At 44.3% G+C, this 14,827-nt stretch overlaps 1 protein-coding gene across 1 annotated transcript in view; it reads left to right on the forward strand.

Moving 5' to 3' along the window:
• enc2 (ectodermal-neural cortex 2) overlaps window positions 1–14,394 on the forward strand; it is a 47,905-nt gene extending 33,511 nt beyond the window's left edge. Inside the window, exon 11 of the mRNA XM_080028075.1 lies at window positions 13,703–14,394. The gene's annotated coding sequence lies outside the window, so the exon portion shown is untranslated. The remainder of the gene's footprint in view (window positions 1–13,702) is intronic.
• The last annotated feature ends 433 nt before the right edge of the window (window positions 14,395–14,827 follow it).

A 14,827-nucleotide genomic window follows, 5' to 3' on the forward strand; every position in this document is an offset into this window, starting at 1 on the left:
GCCGTGTGAGAAATTTCAAGTCAATCGGACTTACGGCGTGCGGGGCGCGGCCTCTCAAACTTTTTCAGTCGGGGCTTAATAACAGCGCCCCCTAGCGGAATTCGGAAAAACTGTATAATAGCACACCCCGCGGGGTAGGGGCGCACGTTCAGTGAAAATTTTGAATGTCTAAGTGAAACGGTGTGGGAGGAGAAGCAGCTAGAAAATTTGGCAGAGGAAAAATAGTGGATAGTAACACAAACACTAGAAATCCCACGGAGATTTGGAAAGTACGGGCCGCCCCCGCGCGAATCGGGGAAGGGAAAAAATCGCGGCCCACCCCCGCGGTCCCAGAGGCTTTACCGTAGAGCGACGCGAGCCGCGCGCGTCCGACGAACGACGAGTCGATCGGAGTCGGGGGGAAAGGGGCGTGGCCCGGCAAACATTGCGTCGTTGAATGACGGTTTTCGCATTCGCGGCGCCCCCTGCGGGTTAACCTCGACGAGCTTAGAGGGACACGCCACCGCACGTCTTCGGCACGTATCCTGCGAGTTTCACGACGATAGGACCTACGGGCAACGAGTTATGGCCAATTTGTAATTAAGCCCCGCCCCTGCGTAAACGTTTTAGTCAATGGCGGCCATGTTTTCCAAGCTATCCTACTGATATTTTTCGGAGACGTGCTTCACAGTCCCCCGGGCCTTCGTGAGAAATTTGGTGTCGATAGAGTAAAACTGGAAAAAGTTGTGGTTAAAACCCTGTTTTTCAGTGTATGCTAATTAGCCGAAAATATTTCCAGGTTGACTTTTATGGTCCAAGAGGCTTTTTTGTAGATCACCGTAACATACACCTGTGTGAGAAATTTCAAGTCAATCGGACTTACGGTGTGCGGGGCGTGGCCTCTCAAACTTTCTTCAGTCTGGGTTTAATTATAGCGCCCCCTAGCGGAAATTACAAAAAAATTCTGAGAGGCTATATTGTAGAGCACCATGAGCTGTACATGTGCAATCAATTTCAAGTCAATCGGAGTCGGGTGACTTTTGTGGCGCCCCCTATGGGTTAATCGCGATAAGCTTCAAGGGACATGCTACTACATGACTTCTGCACATACCCAGCAAGTTTCATGATGATAGGACCTATGGTTAAGGAGTTATGGCCAATTTGTGGATAGGCCCCGCCCCTGTGGCGCCCCCTACGGGTTAATCGCGATAAGCTTCGAGGGACATGCTACCACATGACTTCTGCACTCACCCAGCAAGTTTGATGATGATAGAACCTATTGTTAAGGAGTTATAGCCAATTTGTGGATAGGCCCCGCCCCTGTGGCGCCCCCTATGGTTAAATCGCGATAAACTTAGAATGACATACTACTACATGACTTCTGCACATACCCAGCAAGTTTGATGATGATAGGACCTACGGTTAAGGAGTTATGGCCATCGTGTTATTAAGCCCCGCCCATTGGTGGCGCCCCCTATGGGTTGATCTCGAAAAGCTTCGATGGACATGCAACCACATGACTTCTGCACATACCCAGCAAGTTTGATGATGATAGGACCTACGGTTAAGGAGTTATGGCCAACGTGTTATGAAGCCCCGCCCATTTGTGGCGCCCCCTTTGGGTTAATCTCGATATGCTTAGATGGACATGCTACCACATGACTTCTGCACATACCCAGCAAGTTTCATGATGATAGGACCTATGGTTAAGGAGTTATGGCCAACGTGTTATTATGCCCCGCCCCTGCATAAACGTTTTGGTCAATGGCGGCCATGTTTTTCAAGTTGTCCTACTAATCTTTTACGGGTATGTTTATTGTAGTCCCCCGGGAATTCACAAGAAATTTGGTGTCGATACAGTCAAATGTCAGAAAGTTCTGGATAACACGCTGTTTTTCACTTTATGCTAATTAGCGGGAAATATTCCCTGAAGAATTTTTATGGTCCAAGAGGCTTTTTTGTAGAGCACCCTAACATACACCTGTGTGAGAAATTTCAAGTCAATCGGAGTTACGGCGTGCGGGGCGTGGCCTCTCAAAGTTTTTTCAGTCGGGACTTCATAACAGCGCCCCCTAGCGGAAATTCAAAAAACTGTATAATAGCACACCCCGTGGGGTGGGGACGCACGTTGTGTGAAATTTTTGCATGTCTGCGTGAAACGGTGTGGGAGGAGAAGCAGCTAGAAATTTGGGGGAGAATAAGAAGTCAGAAGAAGAATAAGTATGGTGGAGAGTAATAATTACGGCTCCCCAGTTACACTGGGGACCCGTACTTAACTAGAAATCCCGCGGAGATTTGGAAAGTACGGGCCGCCCCCGCGCGAATCGGGGAAGGAAAGAAATCACGGCCTGGACATGCAACCACATGACTTCTGCACATACCCAGCAAGTTTGATGATGATAGGACCTACGGTTAAGGAGTTATGGCCAACGTGTTATTAAGCCCCGCCCATTTGTGGCGCCCCCTTTGGGTTAATCTCGATATGCTTTGATGGACATGCTACCACATGACTTCCGCACATACCCAGCAAGTTTCATGATGATAGGACCTATGGTTAAGGAGTTATGGCCAACGTGTTATTAAGCCCCGCCCCTGCGTAAACTTTTTGGTCAATGGCGGCCATGTTTTTCAAGTTGTCCTACTAATCTTTTACGGGTATGTTTATTGTAGTCCCCCGGGGCTTCACGAGAAATTTGGTGTTGATACAGTCAAATGTCAGAAAGTTGTGGATAACACGCTGTTTTTCACTTTATGCTAATTAGCGGGAAATATTCCCTGAAGAATTTTTATGGTCCCAGAGGCTTTTTCGTAGAGCACCCTAACATACACCTGTGTGAGAAATTTCAAGTCAATCGGAGTTACGGCGTGCGGGGCGTGGCCTCTCAAAGTTCTTTCAGTCGGGACTTCATTACAGCGCCCCCTAGCGGAAATGGGAAAAACTGTATAATAGCACACCCCGGGGGGTGGGGACGCACGTTGTGTGAAATTTTTGCGTTTCTACGTGCAACGGTGTGGGAGGAGAAGCAGCTAGAAAATGTGAGGAAGAATAAAAAGAAGTAAGAAGTAAGAAGTAAGAAGTAAGAATAAGTATGGTGGAGAGTAATAATTACGGGTCCCCTGTAAACAGTGGACCCGTACTTAACTAGAAATCCCGCGGAGATTTGGAAAGTACGGGCCGCCCCCGCGCGAATCGGGGAAGGGAAAAAATCGCGGCCGACCCCCGCGGTCCCAGAGGCTTTACCGTAGAGCGACGCGGGCCGCGCGCGTCCGACAAACGACGAGTCGGTCGGAGTCGGGGGGAAAGGGGCGTGGCCCGGCAAACATTGCGTCGGCGAATGACGGTTTTCGCATTCGTGGCGCCCCCTGTGGGTTAACCTCGACGAGCTTAGAGGGACACGCCACCGCACGTCTTCTGCACGTATCCTGCGAGTTTCACGACGATAGGACCTACGGCCAATGAGATATGGCCAATTTGTAATTAAGCCCCGCCCCATGCGTAAACGTTTTAGTCAATGGCGGCCATGTTTTCCAAGCTATCCTACTGATATTTTTCGGAGACGTGCGTCACAGTCCCCCGGGGCTTCGTGAGACATTTGGGGTCGATAGAGAAAATCTGGAAAAAGTTGTGGTTAAAACCCTGTATTTCAGTTTATGCTAATTAGCCGAAAATATTTCCAGGTTGACTTTTATGGTCCAAGAGGCTTTTTTGTAGAGCACCCTATCATACAGCTGTGTGAGAAATTTCAAGTCAATCGGACTTACGGCGTGCGGGGCGCGGCCTCTCAAACTTTCTTCAGTCTGGGTTTAATTATAGCGCCCCCTAGCGGAAAATACAAAAAAATTCTGAGAGGCTATATTGTAGAGCACCATGAGCTGTACATGTGTAATCAATTTCAAATCAATCGGACTCGGGTGACTTTTGTGGCGCCCCCTATGGGTTAATCGCGATAAGCTTCGAGGGACATGCTACCACATGACTTCTGCACATACCCAGCAAGTTTGATGATGATAGGACCTATGGTTAAGTAGTTATGGCCAATTTGTGGATAGGCTCCGCCCCTGTGGCGCCCCCTATGGGTTAATCTCGATAAGCTTCGATGGACATGCTACCACATGACTTCTGCACATACCCAGCAAGTTTCATGATGATAGGACCTATGGTTAAGGAGTTATGGCCAACGTGTTATTAAGCCCCGCCCATTTGTGGCGCCCCCTATGGGTTGATCTCGATAAGCTTCGATGGACATGCAACCACATGACTTCTGCACATACCCAGCAAGTTTGATGATGATAGGACCTACGGTTAAGGAGTTATGGCCAACGTGTTATTAAGCCCCGCCCCTGCGTAAACTTTTTGGTCAATGGCGGCCATGTTTTTCAAGTTGTCCAACTAATCTTTTACGGGTATGTTTATTGTAGTCCCCCGGGGCTTCACGAGACATTTGGTGTCGATACAGTCAAATTGCAGAAAGTTGTGGATAACACGCTGTTTTTCAGTTTATGCTAATTAGCGGGAAATATTCCCAGAAGAATTTTTATGGTCCCAGAGGCTTTTTTGTAGAGCACCCTAACATACACCTGTGTGAGAAATTTCAAGTCAATCGGAGTTACGGCGTGCGGGGCGTGGCCTCTCAAAGTTCGTTCAGTCGGGACTTCATTACAGCGCCCCCTAGCGGAAATTCAAAAAACTGTATAATAGCACACCCCGCGGGGTGGGGACGCACGTTGTGCGAAATTTTTGCATGTCTGCGTGTAACGGTGTGGGAGGAGAAGCAGCTAGAAAATGTGAGGCAGAATAAGAAGAAGTAAGAAGTAAGAAGTCAGAAGAATAAGTATGGTGGAGAGTAATAATTACGGATCCCCAGTTACACTGGGGACCCGTACTTAACTAGAAATCCCGCGGAGATTTGGAAAGTACGGGCCGCCCCCGCGCGAATCGGGGAAGGGAAAAAATCGCGGCCGACCCCCGCGGTCCCAGAGGCTTTACCGTAGAGCGACGCGGGCCGCGCGCGTCCGACAAACGACGAGTCGATCGGAGTCGGGGGGAAAGGGGCGTGGCCCGGCAAACATCGCGTCGGCGAATGACGGTTTTCGCATTTGCGGCGCCCCCTGCGGGTTAACCTCGACGAGCTTAGAGGGACACGCTACCGCATGTCTTCCGCACGTATCCTGCGAGTTTCACGACGATAGGACCTACGGGCAACGAGTTATGGCCAATTTGTAATTAAGCCCCGCCCCTGCGTAAACGTTTTAGTCAATGGCGGCCATGTTTTCCAAGCTATCCTACTGATATTTTTCGCAGACGTGCGTCATAGTCCCCCGGGCCTTCGTGAGAAATTTGGTGTCGATAGAGTAAAACTGGAAAAATTTGTGGTTAAAACCCTGTTTTTCAGTGTATGCTAATTAGCCGAAAATATTTCCAGGTTGACTTTTATGGTCCAAGAGGCTTTTTTGTAGATCACCGTAACATACACCTGTGTGAGAAATTTCAAGTCAATCGGACTTACGGTGTGCGGGGCGTGGCCTCTCAAACTTTCTTCAGTCTGGGTTTAATTATAGCGCCCCCTAGCGGAAAATACAAAAAAATTCTGAGAGGCTATATTGTAGAGCACCATGAGCTGTACATGTGTAATCGATTTCAAGTCAATCGGAGTCGGGTGACTTTTGTGGCGCCCCCTATGGGTTAATCGCGATAAGCTTCGAGGGACACGCTACCACATGACTTCCGCACATACCCAGTAAGTTTCATGATGATAGGACCTACGGTTAAGGAGTTATGGCCAATTTGTGGATAGGCCCCGCCCCTGTGGCGCCCCCTATGGGTAAATCGCGATAAGCTTTGAAGGACATGCTACCACATGACTTCTGCACATACCCAGCAAGTTTCATGATGATAGGACCTATGGTTAAGGAGTTATGGCCAACGTGTTATTAAGCCCCGCCCATTTGTGGCGCCCCCTATGGGTTGATCTCGATAAGCTTCGAAGGACATGCAACCACATGACTTCTGCACATACCCAGCAAGTTTGATGATGATAGGACCTACGGTTAAGGAGTTATGGCCAACGTGTTATTAAGCCCCGCCCATTTGTGGCGCCCCCTTTGGGTTAATGTCGATATGCTTTAATGGACATGCTACCACATGACTTCTGCACATACCCAGCAAGTTTCATGATGATAGGACCTATGGTTAAGGAGTTATGGCCAACGTGTTATTATGCCCCGCCCCTGCGTAAACGTTTTGGTCAATGGCGGCCATGTTTTTCAAGTTGTCCTACTAATCTTTTACGGGTATGTTTATTGTAGTCCCCCGGGGCTTCACAAGAAATTTGGTGTTGATACAGTCAAATTGCAGAAAGTTGTGGATAACACGCTGTTTTTCACTTTATGCTAATTAGCGGGAAATATTCCCAGAAGACTTTTTATGGTCCCAGAGGCTTTTTTGTAGAGCACCCTAACATACACCTGTGTGAGAAATTTCAAGTCAATCGGAGTTATGGCGTGCTGGGCGTGGCCTCTCAAAGTTTTTTCAGTCGGGACTTCATTACAGCGCCCCCTAGCGGAAATTCAAAAAACTGTATAATAGCACACCCCGTGGGGTGGGGACGCACGTTGTGTGAAATTTTGGCATGTCTGCGTGTAACGGTGTGGGAGGAGAAGCAGCTAGAAAATGTGAGGAAGAATAAAAAGTAAGAAGAAGAAGAAGAAGAATAAGTATGGTGGAGAGTAATAATTACGGGCCCTCAATGCTTGAGTGCCCGTACTTAATTAATTAAATTATTAAAATATAATAACTACTAATTGGTTGATTTTGTACAAAACAAGCAGCAACCGCACCAAATAATCACAAAAACGCAGGATACATATCTGTCTGGGCTGACTTTTCTAAGCCCACACTTATCAGAATGAGCGTCCAACCGGTGTCGTCCAATCGTGATTGACAGGTATCATGACATACCCCCTCGATTTAGAGACCATTTGGGCTAAATGAATCTAGCCCAGACCATTGACTTTCTTCCAATCACAGTAGCCTACAGTGACTTTGAGCCCGCCTCCAACAGTGACACTAGCCTCGTTCGACTAGGAGCCGTCTTGCGCAGCGTCATAATTGCGCAGGTCTGCGCAAGACGGCGCCAAGCCGAACGAGGCTAGTGACTCTCACTGGTGACTGTCACTTTTGGAGGCGGGAGATATACTGAGTGTCAACAATGGCCAGTGGTAACCAGTAGGGATGGGAATCGAGACCCGGTTCCTCTTCAGAACCGGTGCCGAGTCAACCAATTCCCTGGAATCGCTAACATGCCTGCTTAACGATTCCGCTTATCGGTTCCGCTTGTTGCAAATGTGTCATGACTTGACACTCGCGCTGCTTTGTTTTGGTTCAGAACGCAGCAAACATGGCGTTGAGACAGAATCTCTCTAAATGTTGGTTGTTTTTCACTTGAAAAGACGACAATACGGCCACTTGCAACAATTGTAAAGTTTCCATTTTGTCAAATGACACGCGCACGAGCGCAAGCGAGCAGACGGCGATCCTGACGGTTAAACGTTTAAATGTCCGCTGCCTGTCTAGTCGACACCAGAATTGCCCATTGGACTTGTACATACAATGTGTGAGAATTAACGTGTGTGTAGGCATATGTGTGGGCTAATAAAAGAGGGAGAGAGATAAAAAGGTGAGAGCAGCATAAAACAAAGCAAAAAGGTTTTCTTGACCGCTGCCTTAAGCCCCGCAGTGTTTACTCACGTTCGTCAGCTGGTTTGTTTCTTTTTCCTTCCGTCAGCTGTTCTGCTGCCTTTACGCACGGCGGGTCGAGACGAACCCAAAACAAGAAACAGCGGAACTCGGCGGTGATAAGGAAACAATAGTCTACACTTAAGTTTAACAATAAACTTCATAAAGACACACTTAAAATAACGATCTCTGCCCATACAAAAAGCACTGACTTGGACAACTTGATGGAGCGATCGATGTGCAAAAACCATCCGGCACATGTGTCTGATGACGGGCCGTTATATTAATAATGAACAGCGGGCGGGCTTATAAAAAAGGAAGAGAGATAAAAAGGCGAGAGCTTTTTTCTTTTTCGTCCCGTCAGCTGTTTTAATGCACCCTTTACGCACGGTGGTTGAGACTTCTATCTCTGCCCATACAAAAAAAAAGACTTGGATTACTTGAGGAGCGACCGATGTGCAAATGTGTCTGATGACGGGCCGTTATATTAATAATAAACAGCGCGCTTCACATTAGAACAGCATGTACATTAAATATCTCGTATCCTTCCTGAGAGGGCATACATGATATTTTCTCTGCAAACAAATGGTTAATTTGCCAAAGTTGATGTTTGGTCTTATCTTTACAGAAGACTTCTTTGTATTTTTTATGTCAGTTGAATTTTGTTTCAAGTTGAATGCAAATGAGCACAGTTCATATTCCAAAAGGCACAAGCTCTTCCTTGACTGTTTTCAGTCTGTGTTTTTAGTTTTTAGGGAACATAATGGCATTTGGGCTTAAAAGGCAAACCTTTTTTTTTTGTCCGGAGCTCCGGACCAACTAATGTGAAAATTGACAATTTCCTAATCCTAAAGTACTCTTGATCATTTTTGCACACACTAGACACACTTCTGATCTGATATTTAAGCAGGTTAATACAAATAAACACATTTGTATTTATTTTCTCACACAATGAGAATCGATAAGAGAATCGATAAGGAATCGGATCGATAAGCAGAATCGGAATCAGAATCGTTAAATTCTTAACAATTCCCATCATTGGCGTAACTTTGATGTTCATATTGGTGGGGACACATTTTGGCGAAACGTCACACAATTTGGCGAAACGCCCTCGCCCCAGACCCAGCATCCAACCGCTCACTAGTTTATTAACCAAACCAGTTTTATCATGTATCTACGTATGTACAGTTTAGTCAAGAGTTGAGCAGCTATCAATTGTTTTGCACTAAAGAACTTATTATATTCATACATCCTTGGCTGCTTATGTTTCACAGACACTACTTTTTCGTTGAAACTTCAATTGTTTACATTATATTATTCTTTCAAGACCTGAGTATTATGCCACTGTTACGGGCCGACCATCCCAGGCTCTTTAATCGGCCAATAACCATTGAATAAACCAGACAAAGAAACCAAGGTTAACGCTTAAACCATAATATAATGTTTATTAAATCAATCCCTAAAACGTACGTGCTTGGAGGGCTGTGAAAGTAAAAGCAAACGTGGAGGAAGCCTGGAGCAGCCGCAGTTGGACCACTTGGGCCCAGGACTTCCCCCCCTCAACCTATGCCCCTACCCCTGCGTGCGTGCGTGCGTGCGTGCGTGCGTGCGTGCGTGCGGGTGGGTGTGTGGAGAGAAACGTTTTGCATCCGAACATGTTTGTATTGGTGCTGTATCTCTGGACTGTACCTCGGATGTGTTTTTGTTGTTGCTGCAGCATGAACTATGGATGTTTATAGGCCCTAGGCTTAATGAATTTGTTAGCCCCCCCACCCAATATCACCACCAGCCGCTACTGTACAGTACTAATTGTGGACGTGAATGTTACACAATAAGAAAAGTATCCTCTCCTATCTGCACTTTGTCCTGGTTTCTCCTGACCTTGCCTACAGTTAGCTGTGTTGTAAATACTTGCTGTTGGATCATAGTGGAGCACTCAGCAGTACTAGCCAGGCTCAGTGCAGACCCATGGGAGACAGGGCTAATTGACAATTGACTACTCAGTGTTAGCCTACTTTGTTTTTATGGCTATCATTTATTCATCATCAAAACAGGACATGAGGCAACGACTTAATAATACATTAAAAATGTTTTGCTCACGTTGCTATTTTAATATCAATTTATTTCCAACCCCTATAATGAGAATGACATGCACACATTCCCCTCAATGGAGACAAAGGGCTCTAAAAGGCTACTTTCCTATGAACTATTGTCCTGATGGCACGTTACGTGGTAGGGGAAAACCAGTGAAGATGGTAAACATCCAAATATTATGAACTTAGTTTTCTTTAAGTTTAGAGACAACTTATTAATTTCAAACCATCGTAAACATAATTTAATATACTGTAAACTAGGGCTGGGCAATTAATTGAATTTCGATTTTGGCTTCCCTCGATCATGAAAACAAGATACTCGTAATAAAATGATCATTGTGCCGCACTCCGTGTCTTGTGTGGAAAAATCCAGCAAACCCTTCTGTCTCCACCTGTGCACTCTGCTCCACCCCGCCCCGCCCCCGCTTTTCATTGGCGGTGGGTGTTTGGAAAAACGTGTAGAAGATGGCAGAAAGGCAGCCTTTAGGTTTATTCAGCATAAAGTTAAAACACTCCTCCAAGACTGATGTTAAATCGAAACACAAAAGCCTTGCGCGAGTGAAGCAGCGATTCACCCAAGGAAATGCGGGGTGAAACTCTGTGACGGTGGGTAACTGTGTCATTCACAGTGAGACCTCGCCGGTGTGAGCTGCCGCGCAGAAAAGCTCTGTGGTTTTATGGCCATAAATGATAATTGGGGATATCCTGTCTTCTAGCGTTGTTGAGGTGAAAAGCTTCCACAATTTGATGGCATTTCTTGGGCCTGTATACACAGAGCCATGTCGGCAAACTTAGTGCGCGAGAAAAAATTACAGTGCGCTTCCCCCGTCCGTTAGTTTCAGTCTACAGCCGAAAAAAATACAATCACCACCTAAGCATGGACATCGTTTGAACTTTTTTTTTCAGCAACTCAACCTGCACTGCAAAAATAAGAAAACAAGGCAATAAGTCGATCTTTTTGTAGATTCATGCCTCCTCTTTTCAACCTGCAAATCAATGAGTGGCACAATCACATCCCTAGTCAAATATTAATTTTACTCATTGATTTGAAGTTTCTACTGTTTCTTTATTTATTTAGGGTTGCTTTTTAGTTGTAGATTATGTTTGAGGAGAACATTTGGGAGTTTAATTTATGCAATGTCGAAAGAGTTGGCAAAATAAATATAAAAAAAACTGCAAAAGCTACATTCTGTATTCGGCCTTCGGCCAACTGTTTAATTATTTTCTGTTTTGGCCAAGAATTTTCATTTGGATGCACCCTACAACTAATAATCGTTTTTAATAATCGCAAATACACTTAGCACTTTTCAATGCTGAGCTCTTTATGTTCATGCATGACGGCAGATTAGCCGCTGCTCATGTCTATTCCAGTATGCATACACTCGAAGTGTGTTAGTGTTTTCAGTGTTCTTGTCTCCATGCATGTGTGTTGGTGTGCACACCCATTCATGTGTGTCTGTCTTTATAGTGATTTAAGAGTTGAATGAGAGCTGGATAAGAACATGTCAAGATTATATATGAGTGAGAGCGAGAAGCTTCTAAATACATTATAGGGCAGTGGAAGTCTTAGCTTTATAAACACACTATAGGGCAGTGGAAGTCTTAGCTTTATAAACACACTATAGGGGAGTGCAGTGTTTCCCGCAGGATTTTTTTCAGCAGCGGTGGCGTGGTCCCCGAACGTCCTATGGAGGGTCCGGGGGCATTTGAATGCATTGATCTAGTGCACTTTGAGAGGAGAATATGCACTAATTACTATTCAGATAGATGGGATTATTGGTGTTGCAACTTTTCCTTTTGTGTCTTTACTTACATATTTTGACATTTTTGTATATAAATCAATATTTAAACACAAAATGCCACAACGCAGAAAATGATTTGCACAATTTATTTACAGTTCTTGCTTAATGCTTAAACCAGACCTGCAAACTCATAAGAGGTGAAAAAGATGACAAACACCCGACCCCTCTAGAGACGACTCGGTAAATCAGGGGGGGGTTTTCCTTTATTTGATTTTTTGGGGACATGGAACTAGACAGGGACGTTGGGTGCTATAAATGGGAAGAGGTTCAGTAATGTCCAACACAGAAGTAGGCCTACTGGTTATTATGAGCAATTGATAAGCAGGACCTAAGACTTTAATTTAAAATAATGTGATAAAAATTACAAAGTATCCTTATACAAATAAAACAAAACTATTCATGAATTTCAAGGGTGTAGGTTGTGATTAAACCTTGGTTTGGGACACATTTTAATGTGGGGGTCTGGGGGTGTCCCCCCATACATTTTTGAGCATTCAACACTTCATTTCCTGCATTCTGGTGAATTTGTATGCACCAAATATATGTAAAGTGGACAACATGTAGGTTCCTGGTGACAAAAATAGAATACAATACAATGCAGTAATATCATGCATTCTGTATTGCTTTCAAATATAAAGAGTTTTTGTACATTGGAATCCTCCCTGCTTAAGGAGCTCAGCTGGGATCTTGTCATTTCCAGGAGACTTGTTGTTCCTGAGGGAAAAATATTGACACACACACACACACACACACACACACACACACGGGGTGGGTGTCCGTTTACGCGGGAGACGAGACAGCTAGCAAACAAAATTGAGACACACGGAGGAAGATTGAGAGATACTGTTTTGAACCTATATTGTTGCACCCACTAAATCAATAATGCACAGACACTGCGGAGAATAAAGTAAGATGTCTTCCTACCTTCATGCTTATTTGCCCAAAGCATCCATCCCATAGAGCCCTCGGCCCCGCCCTTTCCTCTGCTTCTCTCTTTACTTTTCTCCCTTTCACCCGTGCGGGCTGTGTATGCAAGCTACAGGTTCAGCTCGGTGCAGCTGCGCACCACTTTTGCACCGGGTCAAAGGGCATTATAGAAGTGCGATTAATCTGCGTTAATTTTTTTAATCGCGTTAATTTTTCTGTGATTAATTAATCGAAATTAACGCGTTAATTTGACAGCCCTAGTTCAAACTCTCATAATTTAAGAACCATGCAATGTAATTTAAGGTCCCATTGCAAAATGCACTCTTACAATGTTCTCTAACATAAATATGGGTCCACGGTGTGTCTACAGACTGTTAAAGTATATATTTTTAAAACTCTCTCCTTTTCTCACCCTCCCCCTTTCTGAAAACCTCCCCAATGTACTCCGTTCCGAATTTATCTCGCTATGTCATCATAGCGAGAGAAGCCACCTCCCACCACATTAATAACCAAGAACTTCCATCGTGCAATAGTCTAAGGTCAAATCTGACTTCCCTCCACATCTGAAAATAAACCTTATGGCATGTACTAACCATCATGCTTTTCTCAAAAAGTGCACAATTGTTATTAATATGTGAGCTTATCTTCTGTACTATAACTTTGTCTCTTAATATAGTTTAGATCTGGGTAGCTACAGTCAGGTCTTCACTTTGAGCACATCTTGGTCGTTTTGTTTAAAATCCATTGTGGTGGTGTACAGAGCCAAAAAGTATGAAAATTGTGTCATGGTCATAATATTTTATGGACCACACTGTAGCTAATAGCGATCTTCATCAGTCCTGCTAATTCCCCTGCACAGTTCCTGCTTTACAATGACCAGTTGCCGCGTTTCAAACAAACAGTATGCAGTGAGAGTGTATCTTTTTTTCCCCCTTTTTTAATTTGTGATCATTTTATTTATTTATTTCAAAATTGGCAACATCATCATCATCATCAGTAAAGGATGCACACTATGTTTACATAATCATAATAAGACAATAATTATAATATATAATAATATAATTGAATAGTTACGGGGTCTATTCTTTAAAAAAATATATATATATTTCAAGCTTTTGGAAGCCCGTCCTCATCTGTCCCCCTTGTCTCCTTGCTGTCTCTCTCAGGTGTTGGATGTCCGTTGAGATAGAAATGGAGACTGGAGCAGCTCAACACAGGACAAATCCTTACACACACACCACATAGCCCCTCCCTGACTCTGGATCAGTTCCTGGGGAGTGTGTACATGACAAGACAACAGCACAGCTCCCGGGTCCTGGCACAGAGACACAATGACTCTCCATCCCATTGCTTCCTAAATAATGTGATACTGCTCGAACAGACACAGATGGATGGATGGATACTTTTGTGTGTGTGTGTGTGTTATTTTCTTTTTCTCAGGCCATGTCTCCCTAATGTCCAATTAGTCATGTGATGCACTACTCAACCATTCCAGTGTGAAGACACAAGTTGTATTTGCTGCCAAGTTCATTTACATTAATACAATGGTTTCCATCAACACACAAATGAAAGCAGGACATGTGTTCCCTGTGAAAATATTTCAGGTTGCACTGAAATAGCACACTGACTATATGAAGTAGTATTAAATCACACAACCAACACAATGTTAATGAATGTATTGAGTTAAGAGGTTTTAGTGTTTTTAAACTTCCAAGAGTGAATTTAACCACAGCCCCTTGCTTATCTACAAAAAATGATCTATTACTGGTGTTAGTTGAGGATTTGAAATCAGTTACTTTAAGAGGTGCTACAAGGAACTTTCAGCATTTGTTAATTCTTGCACCCCCTTTGGACAAAAGCGGTAGTGGTTTTACTATGCCAGGGTGAGGGATCCATGACAAAGGTATTAAGAAAAACTATATCAAAATAGCATTCTTTGCACTGATGGTCTCGTTTGCTGTTACAAGTCATTTATGATCATCAGAGGAAAAATGTTACTGTTTCAGAAATGTTTGAAAAGTTCATCGTAGCACCTTTAAACAGATCGCTGCTGTATTGTTTACTGATGAAGTCAAAATCATTCATTTGTTCACTGCTCATTCTTTATAGCAGATTATGGGCTGTATTCATTCTCTCTGACTTTCAGACAACACTACAAAACAGGCAGAGCACTACATTGTGAGCATTAAGCAGTCATTAACTAGGGATGTGCGCTATCAGTCCATTACTTGACTAAACGGTTCAGCTCCTGTTAGACGGCTTATCTTTTTAATACAATTTTGATTTAAAAA

This window comes from Ammodytes marinus (genome assembly GCF_949987685.1).
Source record: "Ammodytes marinus genome assembly, chromosome: 5".
Taxonomy (NCBI): domain Eukaryota; kingdom Metazoa; phylum Chordata; class Actinopteri; order Uranoscopiformes; family Ammodytidae; genus Ammodytes; species Ammodytes marinus.